At 34.2% G+C, this 18,215-nt stretch overlaps 1 protein-coding gene across 1 annotated transcript in view; it reads right to left on the reverse strand.

Annotated features, from left to right (window-relative positions):
- Nucleotides 1-7,995: 7,995 nt before the first annotated feature.
- The window catches only part of LOC145692758 (WSCD family member AAEL009094-like), a 290,574-nt gene continuing 280,354 nt past the window's right edge, over nt 7,996-18,215 (reverse strand). Inside the window, exon 6 of the mRNA XM_081768202.1 lies at nt 7,996-15,119. The gene's annotated coding sequence lies outside the window, so the exon portion shown is untranslated. The remainder of the gene's footprint in view (nt 15,120-18,215) is intronic.

An 18,215-nucleotide genomic window follows, 5' to 3' on the forward strand; every position in this document is an offset into this window, starting at 1 on the left:
GGTGGAAAACTTATTCGGACTCACACCTAAAGAAAAAAAAAAGTTTCATCTTTAGAAATAAAATTGTAAAGGTCTGGTACACTAAAGTTGTCAGTTTTGTTGAATTGTGAGACTTTGGTCAAGAACACAAATCTTTTATGCTAATTTTGTTTAATTTTCTTTCTGTAATAATACTAAACTAACTCTATGGCCTATGGAACCCGGAGATTCAATGCCGCGTTTACAAAAGCTCTCCATTGACTTTCTGTCCTTAGCCAACTGGATCCGGTTTCTTCTTTGTATTCCTATTTCTGGGAGATCCATCTTAATATTGTGCCCCCATCTGCGCCTAAGTCTTCCTGATGGTCGATTTCCGATTGGTCTTCCAGTCAAGACTTTGAAAAAATTCTTACTTTCTTCCATTCTGACTATATGACTTGCCCACTTGAGCTTCCTAGACGTGATGACTCTAACAATGTTGGTAAACAGGATAAATTGTGCAGTTCCTCGTTATGAAATTTCCGCCATTCCCCATTCCCGCTCCTCTTGAGTCCGAATATTCATCTCAGAATTTCATTCCCAAGTACTTTCAGTCTATGTTCTTCACTCAGAATAAGCGACCATGTTTCGCAACCATACACAACAATAGGCATGACTATCGTTTTATATATTTTAAGTTTCAAATTCCTCAACAGAATTCCCAACGACAAATGATTTTGAACCGAATAGTAACACGAATTCCCTGTTTTCAGTCGACATTTAATTTCTTCGTGGATAAGTTTTAGTCTGTTAATAATGATCCTAGATATTTGAAAATATCGACTTTGTCGAAAGTATTCTGTAGTAATACACCGTACATGGAAGAATATAAATGGATGAAGAACAAAATAGCAAACATTGTAGCAGTTTCATCCAATGGTAACAAGGAAACTAGTTTTACACCTCTTCAGTTTTTAGAAAAATAAAGGGCATTTGTTTGAAGTAATATTCTAGTAATTCCACCAAACAATACCCATAAATCTTGTTTTCTTCTTAAAATAGAATGTTTAAAGATGTATTTGCCATGTATTTTACATACTTGCTTTTTTTCTAACTATCTGATATACGTTTTTCAAAATACATTAACCGCCAGGAGGACACTCGAATTTGTATAGTTTTATAGGCAGAAGGGAAAGTGTTACCAGGACGCTTAACTGTAAGTCATTGGTTCTCAACCTTGTTTACCTGGCATCCTCTTCGTAGAACTTCCATACTTCATGCTCCTCCATCCCATTCTTTTTGCTCATTGGTCATACATGGTTTCTGGCTGACCCGTTTTGCAAGGGCGCCGATTTCTCTGTAAATTTGTGGGGCCCACTCAGACGCAGAAGGTATATATATGAGGGTGTTAAGACAAATTGCATTCAAATTATGCCAAATGTTGTATATTCATAAATACACTAGGGGGGCCCACAAGCTTAGGGAAGCCCGGGGCCCCCAGGATCGGCGCCCTTGCCGTTTTGCACTTCAAATAGAGCTTTGAATGCTCAAATCTTCAATAATAATAATAATAATAATAATAATAATAATAATAATAATAATAATAATAATAATAATAATAATAATAATAATAATAATAATAATAATAATAATAATAATAATAATCTATTCTCACGAATTTATATTTCATGCTAAACTTCTCAATACCATTGTAGTACATTATTATTATTATTATTATTATTATTATTATTATTATTATTATTATTATTATTATTATTATTATTATTATTATTATCACCAAATTTGGTCATTATGAAACTACAGTTCTTACTCAATAGTTATTTTGCGCTCGTATTTATAATTAATTTTAAAATTAACAAAAAGGTAATAATCTGGAAGGGGTTTGTTGTCATTTATCCTCTATGATGAGGAAAGCCATGCTTCTATGCATGGGTAACTTGTAAACATCTCTATTACAGTAAAGGGATGCACTCTCCCAATTTTCGGTACAAATAGATTGGCCAGAAATAGACTTTGGTAGAATTCGGTACAAATCAATTTTGGAATTGTCAAAAATGGTCGTGTTGTATGCATGAACCTCTGAAATTTTGGGTGGTCCATTTTGTTCTGTTGGATGAGTAAATAATTGGAAAATAATAATAATAATTTGTGAGGATTTTGTCCTAATTTATTTCCAAGATAAGGTTATATCATGACACGGTTCTTGAATGACCACTTGTGTCCGTCCATTCTCTTTCATAGAACATGGAGACCATGGTACAGCGAATAAATCTTAGCAGAGGTGTATTGACCCATTCTTAAGTTTAAGAATTGTCAAAAAATAAATATTAAAAAAAAAAAACAGATAAAGAATCACAATCAAATAGTTACATCGATTCTTTCCAGATATGAATTAAAGTCGATAGACACAAGTGTTCGTAGGTTTCTTTAAGAGTCTTCATCCCGGCGAAATTAAAATACCGCTAATTTTACAGTAATTATGTGATATCTTCAAATAGATAAAAGATAATTGAAATATGGAACAAGAGCGCCCTAGACATTATTATTTTGCGTGAGGTACCGTTATCACAAGCCACCTAGTGGCTTTCCGTTTTCGGCTGTTTAGAAACGCGAAAATAAATGCCGATTTTCAAAATGGCTCGAAATCGAAAGCAGATAAGTGAGTCGTGATAACGGTTTCTCATGTAAAATAATATTGTCTAGGGCGCTCTTGTTCCACATTTCGATTATCTTTTATCTATTTGAAGATATCACATAATTACTGTAAAATTAGCGGTATTTTAATTTCGCCGGGATGAAGACTCTTAAGTAAGTCACCTTCAAATGGCAAAAAAAAAGTCCCTTTTCTTATCAAATTTTACCTAGTTTGTTCACTGTCCAATTCCTATGACTGTGACAAAATTAATTTAGCTATATTAAAGAACTACCAAAGACATTTGTTTTATTCATTTGCTTTTTGCTTCTATTTTTTTGTTTACTTTTCATTCCCCTTTTCTTTTGTACAAAAGTATACACACAAATATACCCAGCCAACAAGATGAAATGAAATCTTCCAGTTAAACGTCCCACCTTTAGACTAAGGGAGACGATGATAAAAGCAAGTGAATGATGATGGAGGAATGAAAAAGTGGGAGGAAACGGGAGTACCTCGAGAAAATCCACGGACACGATGTTGTTTACCACAAGCTTACTTAGCTGGGGATAGAACCAGGGACCCCATGCACAAGAGGTAAGCGATCTACTCTTGAGCCACTGTTCCCCCATCCAGATAATAATTGGTGCAAATTATGCTACTTTCAGCACAAGCAAACTATTGCTTTTGTATTGCTTTATTTCTGAAGAACAAAGAAAAATTGAAGCATTGAAATTGGTCATCAATCAGTCAGCAAGAGAATTTTCCTGGATTTTTCACGTTTTGTCGAACAATTCCCATTTTGCTAAATTTACCTATGAAATTTCCCTAGATTGGGGAAATTTTCCTCAAACTACGAACACTGTGCAACTACTTGATGGATTCGTAGAGCAGTACAGGGTGGCTCAAAAGTAGGTATACCGTACTGATCAGCTCACTGCATTTTTTTTATCATTTCTTATTTTTATCCATCAGATAGACTTAATTTCTGTATTATTTGTTCTTAATGTGTTTTTACTTACATCTTAAGGTCGGAAGAGCCAAAGCAAATAAACCCATAGACTAGAATCTTATACTTGATCAATGCAAGGGTGTATACTTACTTTTGGGACGCCCTGTATTAATGGTTCCAAGTTAATCTGCGACGTTGACACATAGTGAAATTTTTATTCCGTATAGCAGCTGAAGGAGATCCTGGAAGGTATGCCATTGTATAGGATTTTCGATTTATTTTAACCTGAAGACTAGCGCTCTGTTGTTCGAGGGCGCCATTTTTAGTATATACATATAGGGTATTACAAAAATTTGTGACACTGTTTTTGAAACATTCCTGACACCAAAATAAGAAAAGAAGTTCATATGGACCTGTAGTTGGAAGTGCATAGTACGGAGTGCCTTAGTTATGGTGTGCCGAAAACGTGAAAAAAGTGAGCTTTTGAGGTCCCTAGTTCTACTACTATAGGACCGATCGTAGCCGGGTCAAGACATCACTGAAGAACTAGCATGTGAACTATCCAAATATCCATCTTTCAGAAACTTTCGTACTTGCATAATCATTTTTAGACAGGCTGTTTTGGGAGTACTTGATCACTCTCCGCCTACGTCTCTAAAAATTGGTGCAAGTACTGGAGCTTTCTTAACTATGAGTATTTCGATATTTCTCGTACCAGTTCCTCAGTAATGTCTTGACCTAACTACGATAGATTCCATAGTAGTGGAGCTATGAATTTTTAAAGCTCATTTATTTCACATTTTCGTTACCCTACAACTCCAAAACTATCAACTTTTGAGCTCAGGTTCATATGAACTTTTTTCTTATTTTGGAGTGAGGAATCCGTTCCCAACAAATTGTGACACATTTTTTGTAACACCCTGTATATATATTAAAATTTTTGCTTTGATAACTGTCAACAGCCTAATTCGTTCCATAAAACGTCCTATAGCCTACTTGTGGATAGCATAGTTTGTTTGTTGGAAGGATTAAGTATTAATGTTCTAAAATATACTTGATTGTTTTTACGTTCCTTGACTTAAGTCAACATTTCATTCATAATTCAAGTAAATTGCTGCAATGGTCAAAACGGAATGTAATGGCGGGTGTTGAGGGAAGTCATATAGGAGAATATTAAAGTTTGATCGCAACAGGCTACGGGAAGGAAATTTATCTGATGTATTAATCTTGTATACAGCTTTCATCTCTTAGGTTGTAGCAATAAAGCTGAAATGTTTAAGATGTGATTTCCCTGGAGAGTCACCACTGGAATATACTGTACATACTTACAGCAAAATTATTCAATTCGATTTTTTCCCATCTCTCTCTCTCTCTTTTTTTTCAAAAAAGAAACAGAAAAAAGAAAAGAAAAGAAAGAAGAAACTTTTTTCTTTTCTTTTCTTTTCTTTTCTTTTTTCGAAAAATCTTATTATTGTTATTTTTTTTAAAAAAAATCTTTTCTTTCTTTTTTCTTTTTTTCTTTTTTACAAAAAAGAAAAGAAAAAGAAAAATGAAAAAGAAAAAAGCTTTACTTTTTAAAGAAGAAAAAGAAGAAACTTTTTTGTTTTTTCTTTCTTTTTCTTTTTTTTTTTTTGTTTTACTTTCTTTCTCTTTTCTTTTTTTTTAAAAAATAAAAAGAAAAGAAAGAAAAAAGAAAAGAAAAGAAAAAAGAAAAGAAAAGAAAAAAGAAGTCATTTGGAAGGGAAACAAATTATTGTAAAAAGAAGTTTTTTTTTCTAACTCTATATTCTTTCACTTTTTCGTTAAAACTCTCTGCATTAACATTACACAACCATAAGCCACCATCCTCCACACACCATTATACAATTATAATTTTCCTCAATTCCTTTTACAAATAATTTATATTATAATGCACTATACATATATATTTTACACAATTGACATATTCTGTTTTATTTACTTTACATAAATTATATATATATATATTTTTAAATGTATATAATTTTATAATATATTCATTAAACCTAAACGTTTTGGAACACAATGACTATGTAACATAGACACTTGATTTTTTACACATTTTCTAATGTTCATTGGCTAAGTTACAACAACGTTGGCATCTTAAGTCGTTTTTCATAATTTTTTTTAAAGCTTAATCTGATTACATTAATTGTAATATCTAACATATTTATTTTTACTTTATTTTATTAAAGAAATGTTACTAAACAACACACTCAAGGTACTATTGGTAAATGTTAATTGTCTATTTCATATATGAATGGTTTGGACGAACATAACTGTATGTCATTTTTTAATTGGAAAAGAAGGTTGAATTACCATGTAATTCAATGCAATAACACACACACACACACCAAACAAGCTTCTTCTGTCTTTTGCAGGTACGTTTCTACGAGGGCCGTCTAGGAAATAAAGAACGATTGCGCATCGCACGCGGCGCCGATCCCCCACCACTACGAACGCGTGCGCGGCAGTTATCTCCTTTCTTCACCTCAGTGTTGCCAATTTGAAAAAAAAAAGTCGCTAAATCTAGGGGATTCAACCTTTACGATCGCGACAAAAAATATTTTTCCGATTAGCGACTTTTTTTTTGGTGATTTTTGAATGACAGTTTGGCGATTCTCTTACAAATCTAGCGACTTTTGTGCTCGGAGCAACTTATTCTGTAATCAAGTGCTATTAGCTCGAATCAGTTCAGATGTATTTTTTCCTTTTGCTTATTTGAATCAGCATAAGTGTTGACGAGCTGGGAAAGTACATATAGCATTCATATCCACATTCCCACTTTGAATGATTTTATCTCTTGGCCTCTAAGGAGGACTAACTGTATCCTTTAATGTCACTTAGTTTGCAAAGCTTCTCTTTAGAAGCACGAATAATGCATTACCGATAGCAAGCGTATTATCTGTAGAAGTGTGAATAAAACTCAAGTGGATGTAACATGTTTTCTTTGTGGACTTTTACTTTAGTTCGTTTTTCTAAACTCATTTTTAATTTTGTTGAAGTGAAATTGATCATAAAGTAAAATATATACATGTATATATTGTATTAAAAGTAAAATTATTTTTAGTTACATATGATTCTTCATTTACGTACGTTTTTGTAGCGTAGATAGCATTCTGGCTTGAATTGATTACATACCTGATATATATGAGAGAAAGAGAAAGATGGAGTTCAATGAATATTTTTTTAGCGACTTTTTGTATCAACTTGTTGGCAACACTGTTTCACCTCAGTGTGAGCCAAGTCTCAATTCTGTGTGGTCACGCTACTTGTTTTTGCAGTTATTCAAAATGGCGACGCCAATCGAAAATCCCGCCAAATATGGAAGTACGGAGTGTCATTCGTTTTGTGAATACGCAAAAAGTTAAACCTATTGAAATTTATAGGCAAATAAATAGCATGTTTATGGTGATAGTACAATGATCGAGTCATCAGTGGGGAAATGGAACATTATGTTTAATCCCAAGTGAACTTTGTGGTGGACAAACACCGTGCTCGTGGGTTTTCTCGGGGTTCTCCCGTTTCCTCCCACTTTCTTCATTCCACCATTTCACTCATCTCTCATCATCACCGTCTCCTTTAGCCTACCCGGCATAACCGTGGGACGTAAAACTTAACGATTTCATTTCATTTCATTTCATTATGTTTAATCAAGGAAGACATGATGAAAATCGGAGTGGAAGGCCATCATTTGTTACAGAAGAACTGAAGTCGAAGAGAAAATTAAGGAAAACCGATGTTTCACTTATTCCCGAAACTTAAAGAATTTTTGAGTGGAAAATAAGTTCGCAAACGATGAGGAACTCAAGCAAGTAAGGACGACAGCCTGGCTCAAATTTTTGGCGGCAAACGAGTGTAACATCGGCATTGAAAAACTGGTCTCACGTTATAACATGCGTCTTATCAACTATGACAATTACACAGAAAAGTAGAGTAAGGTCATGTGGCTTTGTAAATAAAGTTTTGTGCTGATACCTTTTGTTTTTATTTAACCATGCTAAAACGTACTTTACTTTCTAGACGACCTTCGTAAAATAAAACCACCTACATACTCTTCTGTGGTTCGATTACAACCCATTCCACCAAATAACTTAATATCACCATTAGCGACGCTTACCGTTACTGTATGTTCGCCCGACCCACTCATATATTATGAACATTTTACTTAAAATTTAATCAAGCATACAGAACCAAGTACAAACTATACAGGAGATCAGAGTCAAGTTTAGATCACACACATAGACTTAAAAATTTATCGATAATTATTATTATTTTTACACAAGAGTATATAAAACTCTTCATTGGTAAAATTATGTTGACTTTCTCTTGTTTTACAATTTCACTTTTGAAAGCTCTTACCAGACTATAACTCAATTGAAAGTACTAGATAACCCTCAATGATTTGTTTTCAAAGTGATGAGAAAAGTTAATTACAATTTCGGTTCCATAGCTGTCTAGAATTTACAAATCACTATGAAAAACAGAATTATCATAGATTTCTGCTATTGTTTTACTAATAACTCTTATTTATTAAAAATAGTTATGTCCGTAACTAATATACAATACTTTAATAATTTACAAGTTGTTACTAAAACTTCATTTTTTTAGATAGTTACATAAAATTCGAAATTAAAATAAGTCACATTTTTCGATTTAAGTCATTTCTTTATAACATTTTTAGTAAATAAATGTTATTACCCTCTTAAATAAGTATTGTGAAGACAATACATACATTTCCTTCTGGATTAAATATCTTATGAGTGTATCGTATTTAAAAACAGTCAATTTTATTAAGGTAACTGTAAGATCTTTAGGTCAAAGCATGTATAATACAGGGCTAGCAGAAATGATTAATTCATTTTGAAAGGCTATATTTTCAAAAGTATTACACGCACGCACACACACACACACACACACATATATATATATATACGCTGGCATCAGCCGCTTTGCTGGGTTAAATTAAGAACATTATAATGTATTATATAATATATCATATAATGTTTCGTTAGTCAGTCACTTTTTACTATTACTAAAGCAGTCCTTGATATTGGTCATTTTCGATGATTTTTATATATCCCCTTTCCTCCCCATGTTGCGGGCCACGGCATCGGAAGTGTCATTGTTCATCTCAGACCTCGAAAATTATGAATTTGACACTGATATTGGTCATTTTGATTATACATATACCCCTCCCCCTAACAATTTTTGATTGCTGAATTTTGATTTAAATGGCATCACAAGTGTCATTGTTCATCTCAGCGACCTCAAAAACTATAGATTCGACACTAATATCGGTCATTTTCGAACATTTGTAAATGTCTTTCCCCTCCTTTAAGTTACAACGTCAAAGTGATATGACAAGAATCATATAATGTTCGAACTTAATCTAGGTTGAAAATTTGATCGAGATCAGTCCGGGGTTCAAGAGTTATTAAGTTTTATTTATTTTTATAGATTTCTCCCCTCTCCTCCCCCTACCCTAAGTTCTACAGTTAAAGTGATATGATGAAAACTACCTCATATTTGAACCTCATCTATGTTGAAAATTTGGTTAAGATCGGTCTGGTGGTTTAAACGTGATGAAGTCACAAAGACAGTCACTTTTATTTTTACTTTTTTGACATATATCTCCGCCTCCTCCTCCCCTTCGTTGCACCGTAAAAGTGAAATAAAGAAAACATCCCAGCCCCAAACCTTATCTATGTTGAAAGTTTGATGGAAATCGGTCTGGTGATTCAAGAGTTATTAAGTTTTATTCATTTTCATATATTTCCCCTCCTCCCCTCCTCCTCCCCTAAGATCTACTGTTAAAATGAAATTATAAAAAACTTCCTAGGTTTGAACTTCATATGTTGAAAATTTGATTGAGATCGATCGGGTGGTTGAAAAGTAATTAATTCATGAACATAGTCACTTTTATGTTTATATTTATTGATTTTTGTATATCTCTCCCTCCACCCCTCCCCTATAGTGACAAAAATCATCCCAGTCTCGAACCTCATCTACATTGAAAATATGATCAAGATCATCGGTCGGGTGATTCCAGAATTATTAAGTTTTATTTAATTTTTTCTATGTCTCCCTCCCTTAAGTAGTTGTTACCAGCAAAGTAAATAGCTAAAACCACTCCCAGGCCAGAAGCGCATCTACGTTGAAAATTTGATCGAGATCGCTTGGGCGGTTCAAGAGATTAAGAGTCACAAACATAATCACTTTTAATTTATATATACAGATATATATAGGAACATACACTAACCAAGTTTATACTCCCTCTACAAATGTTCAATATGTGCCTTTTTTGGTGACACGACACACGTCCAGACGATACTGGAGCTCAAAATTCCATACATTTTGTAGCATAGTCCTGCCAATTATTTGCACTGCAGCACTGATACGTTCTTTGAGCTCGACTAAGGAATGCGGTAGTGAGGATATGTAAACAAGGTCCTTAACGTACCCGCACAGGAAGAAGTCGCAGAGCGTTAAATCAGGAGATCTGGCAGGCCAGGGGAACAAAAAGCTAGGTCATTCTCACCAATATGCCCAATCCAGCGACGCGGAAGTTTATCGTTTAGGTAGTTACGAACTGGGATGTGCCAATGAGGGGTTACCAAACTCTACACAATACAAACTTGTTGGGTTTCTGTGTTTTTTTCATATATCTATCATGTGCGTACGTGTAATACTTTAGAAAATATAAACTTTTCAAAACACATGAATCATTTATGTTAACCCTGTACAGTATAATTTTTGACAACTGTATGGATACTCGAAAATAATCCAAATTGTATGGAAAATAGACAAATAAGTAAAATAGCCTAACTATCCTGCCTTAACAAATTGCTTGGACTCTCTCAGATCGGAACGAATAGTAATATGGTGATTGATTTAGTATGCCTTCTCAGCACCGTGATTACATAAGAAAGGACCTACTGCTTCAAGCTGAATTTGAATCACTACTTCGGCATGTATTCAAGTTTAATATCCTCTTTTCTCCTCCAGAAATTGAAATATAATATAGTGATGTCCTGTTAGTAGGGCAACTACGAATTGTTGATTTCCGAAAGCTTTAAGTACGGATATACTGCCTGAAATAGGAAGTTCACTTGCTTCACGAACATTGGCTACTCCAATCCTCAAATGTCGTAGTGGGAAACAATATAGTATTGCCAATTGTTTCAATTACATTTTTCTACGAATTACTTTGATTCTGCGTCGTACTGGAGGACATGATTACTCTAGGTAGAGAGCTCATATTCATAAACTATCTTTGGTTTAGTCCCAGATCAAGAATGTTGTGGATGAAATTATGTCCTTCGATTTTACAGTTACTCCCGCTATTTCAGTGATTTTATAACTCTTTTCACAATATGTAGTTAGTGACGGAATAAAAAAAGAAAAGGACCTAATTTTCCTACTACATTCTTCTATTTTTTCCTTCTAATATGCTAAGCTAAATATGCAAACGACCATCTTCTATCTCCTCTGTTGCTGTTTCAGACGTCCACCGACGATAGGGCTACGCTATCAGAACATTTTCCGTGCCTGACTACAGTCAAGTAACTTTCTATATGCGCTGTTGGAATCAGTTTTGATCGTCTGCACGATGAAAGAACCAATCAACATTCGATTTCGTTGGCGCTGCCATCGATTTTCGCAAGTGATGTCATGGGTTGTCACCGTTTATCTGCTTCGTTTGTCTGTGAGCGGTAAATTAAATGTGGAAAGATCCGATAGAAAATTAATCCTACCACTCCATTGTAGCTATTAGCAACTTAAATAAAAATAACCACATAATTATTTCATTTCAGTTTCTTGGACTACTGCATCTAGGTTGAGCATTAATTTTCCTGCATATTTTATTGTTTGAGAGTTCAGGAACTGCTTCACCACATGCCTGTTGATACTAAAATTTAAAATTTCCACACAGCTGACATCAAATGAGAAGTTAGCTCCTTCGTTACAAGTCAGTGTTGCCAGATTAGAAATTTCAAATTCCCTGACTCTTCCAGGATATCTCGCTCACCTCGCCACCATGTATTGCAAGTAATACAAATATTCTCATAAGGAGAACTAACCAAAAGCTTCCTGTAGTTTATTTTTAACGCTGATCCTTCTTTTTCTCATGTCATTTTGTTTCATCTTTCCTTAATTTTTTTTTCATTTCTAGTCTCGAAGGGGGAGAAGGTCCGGACCCTCCCGGCTAAGTGCCTGCTTACGAGTACGCTACTTTTTTATTTTCGTAGATAAAATCACAGAAACATTATTAGTTTTATATAACAGGTTTACAATAGAAGTTTTGTTTGTCTAATATTCTATTCGCAATGAAAAGTACTTTTACTAAAACTAACATGTTCAATACTAATTCAATTCTTATTTTAGTATCTTCTAATCGTCATATCTGACAACACTGGACTTTGTTGAGCTTGCACTGTTGCAGCATCACTAATCATGTTGCTGTCACAGTTAACGCCTTGGCGTAGTAGTTGAACGGAGATGTTTGAGCGCGAACATTGCAAATTGAATTGTGTTACTATATTACCTATATTAACTTAATAAGTACAATAAAAACTACAGGAATTCAGGGCTCGCACAAAGAATTTAGCAAATAAATTAAAGAAGTAAGGAATAACAACGAAAACGGGTAGTCTAAACTTTGTAAAGGTTATCTTAGAGCCCACAGAATTGACTCAGCCGAACATGTATTTCCTTGGATATCAGAAACGTTGCTCCTTTTGACACTATCGTGGTCTGCTCAGTTCTCTGCACTCTGTTGTTCTACTGTCCCTCATGTAGTACGGAGTTAGCCCTAACACACTACTGCCAACAGCCCGAAGCTATGGTCCTCACATAATCGTTTTCAACCCAGACATCTGACGTAGTTTCAGCATCAGGTGCTTACATTAAATCAATAAAGATATGAATATGTATCATTAGTAAAAGTGTATAGTTGAAAAATGATTCATTTTTATCTTTGGGCTACAAATAGTTCAAATCAGCTACTTTGGAGTACAACCACGCTACTTTTTAACCTTCACATCTGGTAATAGTGTTACAAGTGAGAGGTGCTACCCTGTACTCATTATACGAGATTGCAAGATTGTTGCCGAGTTTACACTCTATATGCATTCTTTGTCTGTGGATTATTATTTCTGCAGCACATAGACATTTAATTTTAATAAAGAACACAGGAAGAAGTCTGTATGCTTCCTGTCTGTAATACAGCCATTAGTTTCCCTTATGACGTCATAGTCTAGATGTCAACGAATATCCGTTCCTTCATAACCTCAATTGAGAGTTTATATCTTTGGATGCAAATCTAGGTCCCAGTCACTTAGAAATACATCACTAATTAATGTTATTAACAATTATTTTGTATCGTAGTAAATTCAACGTAAAAAAAAATATGAAAATTAAAATGGTACAAAATGGCGGATGAATCCGTCATGGTATTACGAACATCTATGATTATGTTTCATAGTATTTTGCAGTTGCTAGGTTGCTACTAAACAAAAATTGTAATGCTTGCATTTGCTCTTTTAACAATTAATGGGTGTGCAAAATTCTTTTTTAATAATTTGTGATTTCTTTTAGTAAGTTATATTTTGTACGTTGTGTTAGTATTTTGCAGTTTAGAAGTAATTTTGAATTTTTTAAAAAATGTCAATGATTAAAGCTTCAACGAATTTTCCCTCAGTGACTACAGAACAAACACCGATCAAAGGCATGTCTTTCAGAAGTAGACTATTATTTCCAAGACAAAAGAATTAACGAAAGTCTAGGCAGCAGAAGTTTTATCAACACTTTATTATTTTATTCTTAATTTTACATTTTTAAAGTTTCAAATTCCTTATTATACTCATAGGTTCAGCGATAAACTACGAATCTACAGTCGGTTTCTAGTTACTCGTATTATATCTGTATTCGATTAGTGTAAGAAAAACCGTAAAAGTTTTCACGTAGGACCAGAGGCGAATCTAGAAGGTAAAAACTATGGGCGGGCAAACAGAACCTAGAATATCATAGGTATATCGTGAGTTTACTATAATTTTTTTAAAAAAAATATATAAACAATAGCTTCAATTATTTTTGTCACTCAAAAAACTGGGGGGCCTAAGCCCCCGGCCTAGATCCGCCATTGCTTAGGACCCAACCTACTAATCTCAAATATGGTTTTCAGAATTACTAAATTTACTTTAGAGTGTGTTTACGGTAAAAATACCAGAAGTTGTTAAAAACATGTTGTGATTGTTGTGTTGAATTTCTGCTCAGGTTTTCGGTCAACAGATAAAATATGCTCTTCTTCTCTACACTGCAGTTGATACTACTTGTCCCTTCTGACAGCTCACTGCGCGCACACATGCTGCTCAATGCTATGTTGCCAGCTTTTGCCTCGGGTATTAAAACACGAAATTATTCATTGTAAATAAAACCTCAGTTTTATAAAATTAAATGACACAAAAGAGAATTGAAAAGAATGCTCTCAATAACCAGCAGGTTTACTACTCAAATTGACATTCGACTAAAACAATGTGCATTTGTTTGTATTCAAATTGACAACGTGCGGAAAGGGTAGAATGTTTACCATTACTGAGCGAGAGAAATGAGCCACTATGATTGGCTGAACGTGCTGTTGCCATAGAAATAGTTCTTCTTGTCTGATTGTTATGACCACGTGTCGGAAGGAAATACAGGTAAGCAACTGTCAGAAAGAATACGTTTTATCAAATGAAGTTTAGAAATGGTAGAAATGGAGTGGGAAATCAAGTAGATTAGAATAGTCTTCTCGTTCGCCAGATCTGATTCAAGAGCATTTTCCTGGATTGGCATAATGAAAGACCAAGTTTATTCCGTGAAAGTTGAGGATCTGGAACATTTATAAGATTAAATTACGACGACTTCGAAAAATTGCCATCCACGCACATTTGCAACTTAATTTGTGTTTCCATCTTTAAAAATAATGTAAGATATAACTGCATTGAAATTTTTAAAAAATGACAGTTTGAGCATTGAAATTATAAGTTTGTCAAGGAAATGTTATCGTGAAGGAATATAGGGCTATAGCTACTTCCTTGCATTTATTTCTTATGCACTTTCTATTTTTGTGTATTACTTGTGGGCCTCTCTATCGAAGAACAATTTTGTAGGTTTATATTCCGATCTGAATTTTAGAATTATTTTAAATCAGAATTTTTGTCTCCACATTTTGGGACTTGCAGAGGCGAAGTTTCACTCCACGCAAGCAAGGACTATAACTGATTTAAGTCTTACTGTCTTGGCGACATCAATGCTACTTTTTGCTAAACACAAGTATTGTTTCACAAGTTTGAAATATTATTCACAGTACGAAGTACCAAACCGAAAGAACTAATTTTAATTGTTATATATATTTCAAACTAGAGCTATAGAACTATTTTAAAATACAAGAAATGTAGCCTTTAAGAAATTACGAGCTATTGACTCGGTAAAGATGTTTTTGCTTCCATTATAGGGCCCCTGGATCACTCCTCATTGTATGAAGAACATGTTATCCTGCAAAGAAAATAAGAGAGTATAATAATACTAGAAGTCTGCTCGTTTCTAAAGTATAATCCAACTTAATGTGCGAATTACATTCGGATCTAAATGTATCGAATTTTTTTTTGCTTCGGATTTTAGGTACCAAAATGCATAACGTTATAATTAGACCTTATAGTGTTGTAACACAAATTTGTTTTAAAGGTTGCCGTAAACTTTGACGTAAAGGACAACTCAAGTGCAGATGATGCGACGTTTCTTTCTTCTATTGCCTAAAGATTAACATAATTACAATGCATGTCAAATTTTAACTAGAGGTCGACGTTGTAGGGACTAATGCTCTCGACAGTTTCACGGGTTTTCTCCGTGAATTGTTAACGATTGATTAGTTAACAGTTCTGTTACTTTCCTCAATATTCTTATAAATTAACACTATGCCTTAACATGAGAGATAAAAGAATCCACGAGGTAAAAAGGTAATGGACTCTGGGGTTTTTAAAAAATCCTGTCGAGACTTCTTTACAATACGTAACACGAAAGATCAAATCGACGTCAAAGATCAAATAAATCATAGTCTCATCTACATCATCTGATTGAGAAAGACGTAATTTTAATAGCGTACGTAAAAGCAATGTGAAGTAACCGTTCCTAACATGGCAATCTTAATCCAGATCTAAATAACCTACTTTATACATGTAAATCTGGTACTGATGCTAACAGATAATCTTATTAGACCTATTATAACAATTATATAGGAACAGCGTGGGAAAATTAACTTTGGAGATGAATATCTCCAAAACTGCTAGCCACTGAGCTGAGACGCCATGTTATTGTTTTAGACATAATCTGCTCTATGCAAAAATGCATAATTCACAATTTTTTATTGGCTCGCAAGGGACTTTCCCAGAGGAAATGAGGGATAAACGAATATCCCATTAGGTTAAGTAGGTCTTACTTTTATTCATGACGACAAAAATTCGTTGACAAAGCATTAATATCTCGAAAAGAATTAAGATGGCAAAGGGTTTGTGGTATGATGTGCGTGGTTGTATAACTACGGAAGGAAATTATTGTAGTGCGTGAAACGAAACTAAATAAAATCTTCAGTTTAATGGCTCACGATCATACCATGTGGACTAGAAGAGACAGATATTTATGATAACTTTGAAAGAATTAGCTCATGGATGATGTGCGAGAAAATGGGAGTATTGGCCGGTAAAAACACGGATACGAATTTATCCCACTACAAACTCACCTGGACTGGAATTGAAAGTGGGACCCCTTGCAGTAGAAGTGTCCTCTACCACTCACTACTCGTACATCCCTTATTCAACCTTCTCACTAGTGGACAAAGGATTGTTGACAGCGCATGGGAGTGATCACACATCAAAGTAACAAAGCTAACTGCGTGGGCAAATGAACTTTCCAGATGGATAATGCCAAAGACAATAAATACTACAGAAATGCGTTGACAGGCGTCTTACAAAAGAACTCAACATGTACTGTTCCATCCCTTAATCCACTGTGACGATGGAATAAGTCCGACCTCTCTGGGAATTCCTGTTGTTATGCCCCTGACTTGTACTTTGAAGTTACTTACGTGCTCTGAGTTTTTAACAATTATCACTCCACAGTGATGCTCTTTAAGCTAAAAGAGCAAATGACGAAAATGATTAAAAGATTTAGTGCAACGAGAATATTTAAGAAATAGGACAACTCCGAGAAAACCCACAAACACGAGTTTATCCAGCAGTAACCATCTAGAAAAATTCAGTGTGTAACAATATGTAATATGTGGATACGAGTAAATCAAACTTGCAGGAGTGTGAAAGCACTAATGCTATGAATTTACTAGCATTAACTAATGAGGAAGGTGATGCTTACAACTTTCGTGTGCTTTCGGGATTGTTGTTAACCCCATGAGGAGTAGGGTAAGGAATAAGGATTGCCTTTATTTTTACAGTTGTACAAAAGGTTCATAAGCCGTTCATTAGGGACACTTTTCAGTGTAGATTGATGGTAGTTCCAAACGCAGGTAGGTGCACTAGAGCTTTCCGTCCGAAGGCCATTTTTTTTGACAGTATAGGCTTTTTTGTAATGAATGGTTAGGCAGCAAATGTTGTTCCAACGTGATGGTGCACTGGCACATTTTGATGTGGATGTCAGAAAATTTCTAAATGAAATAATAGTAGAACATTTTATTTGCATTGGCGGACCTGTGCCTTAACCACCATATTTCCCTGACAAAACTCCGTTGGATTTCTTTCTGTGGAGTAAGATAAAACGTTTGGTGTACGGAACACCTACCGCAACACACAAGGACATTATTGCCCATGTCATTACAGCTGCCGCGATTTGACTGTACCTGGCAACACTAGATTCATCGATGCCACCGGTATAATGTGTTAATGGTGAATAGTCTCTGAGCTGTTCCTCAAGTACTCTCTACCGCAGCGTTTCCCAACCGGTGTGCCGCGAATGAGCCGCTGGTGTGCCGCGAGGAGATCGAAACTAGATTATTAATTTTATAGCAATCAAATTGAAAGACATTGAAAAAATGTATATATACTTGTATTTCACATTACTATGAACTTCTACTATAAATCTACGATTTTAAGTTTTATGCTGTGTTACTTTTCTGTACATTTTTAAAATTGAAAAAAGTATTTGTTATCATTGTTATGACCATTGTATATAATTCAATCCTTTTGTAAAGCAAACATGCATACAAACTACCTACATTTGTGTTTTAAAACTAAAAGAGATTTGTTTGTTCGTTCGTTATTTAGTGATCTTTCTTCTTAGAGAAAGGTTGGATACAGTTTTCGAAATAGAAAGTGTATTTTTAAAAACCTGAGTCCTTTTCATTTCATTGCAATTGTTTTCTATTTTTAAATTAGAATGAAAAATAAGCATAACAATTTACCATGGAGTAAAAAACAATGATAGAGCTTTCTGCTCTGTGAAAACAATATAAGTAATCACAGAAAAAATACCACTGTATTTTATATTTACAAATAATAATAATAATAATAATAATAATAATAATAATAATAATAATAATAATAATAATAATAATAATAATAATATGAGTGTGCCGCGAGAATTCAA

The sequence above is a fragment of the Thermobia domestica genome, chromosome 8 (assembly GCF_964235325.1).
Source record: "Thermobia domestica chromosome 8, izTheDome1.hap1.1, whole genome shotgun sequence".
Lineage (NCBI taxonomy): Eukaryota > Metazoa > Arthropoda > Insecta > Zygentoma > Lepismatidae > Thermobia > Thermobia domestica.